The sequence below is a fragment of the Myotis daubentonii genome, chromosome 2 (assembly GCF_963259705.1).
Source record: "Myotis daubentonii chromosome 2, mMyoDau2.1, whole genome shotgun sequence".
NCBI classification, from domain to species: Eukaryota; Metazoa; Chordata; class Mammalia; order Chiroptera; family Vespertilionidae; genus Myotis; species Myotis daubentonii.
The window spans coordinates 150027820-150029015 of NC_081841.1; the positions used below are offsets into that span (position 1 = coordinate 150027820).

General features: G+C 33.4%; 1 long non-coding RNA gene across 1 annotated transcript; it reads left to right on the plus strand.

Annotated features, from left to right (window-relative positions):
• LOC132226365 (uncharacterized) lies at nt 1–410 on the plus strand. Its single transcript, XR_009451037.1, has 2 exons — nt 1–117; nt 335–410. It is a non-coding gene; the product is annotated as an uncharacterized LOC132226365 (long non-coding RNA).
• The last annotated feature ends 786 nt before the right edge of the window (nt 411–1196 follow it).

Consider the following 1196-nt stretch of genomic DNA (forward strand, 5'->3'; position numbering starts at 1 on the left):
GCTATATGTGAATACATAGCTCTTTGTAACATTCTTCACTTGGAAGATTGAGACTCTTCAAGATACCAGTGTCCTGTCAGTTTAAGGGTACATTGTAGAGCTGAACTTTGAGTTACTGTCCAATTTTTAAAATATATTTTATTGATTTTTTATAGAGAGGAAGGTAGAGGGATAGACTTAGAAATATTGATGAGAGAAACATCGATCAGCTGCCTCCTGCACAGCCCCTACTGGGGATGTGCCCACAACCAAGATACATGCCCTTGACCAGAATCAAATCTGGGACCCTTCAGTCCACAGGCCGACGCTCTCTTCATTGAGCCAAACCGGTTAGGGCCAAATTTTTTTTTCATGCTGTCATTTGTAATATGTTTTGTAAGAATCCCTGGGATTATAGTTTTGGTTACAAATTGTTAAAAAAAAATGATGGGTGTATTGGTATTTCCCCTTTTCTTATATGACTGTATTATAGATGCTCAAGGTATATGTGTTTCAAATAATGTAATGCCATTTTTACAAATAATATATTTCACAATAGCTAACAATGAATTCAAGAACTAAAACTATAAAAATAAACAACATAGCTTTATTTTCCTGCTCTTTTCTGGTCACCATCATGGAATGTGGGCATCAAAACCAAGTATAATTGACATGAAAGGTTCTTGTACTCATCGTATTCAGCAGTCTCTATAATAACCTGACTAATCTTGTTTGTAAGTCTTCAAAAGTGTTTAAAATTCTTTCTTCTATGAACCAGAAATTATTATGTTATCACCAATTTAAGCATTTTTTGGATCTTATCATTGATCTCTTATCTCTCTAGGACTTTTATTTACCTCACAAATTGGCTTTGCTCCCTGTGACTCACTGTTTATTTTCCTATCATCTTATGGTTTAAGTTCTAAACCCAACATTATAACAAATGTTATTATGAGCCCCGCAGCACTAAAGATCAATTATCATGTTTTAACTGTTATTATTGGACTAATTTCAGCTGTCCTCTGGGTACAAACAAATTAAGATTTTAAAATATGCTACTTTCTTTCAATAGCAGATGTTTTGAGGCTGCCAGCTGTATAGTAGTAGTTGCTCTACTGAAAGTAATATGCAAAATAAATATAATATACATTTATTATAGTGCTTTTCCTATTGTTAAATTGTTGCAATAAAAAAAATAGTTAGTCCTATCCGGTTTG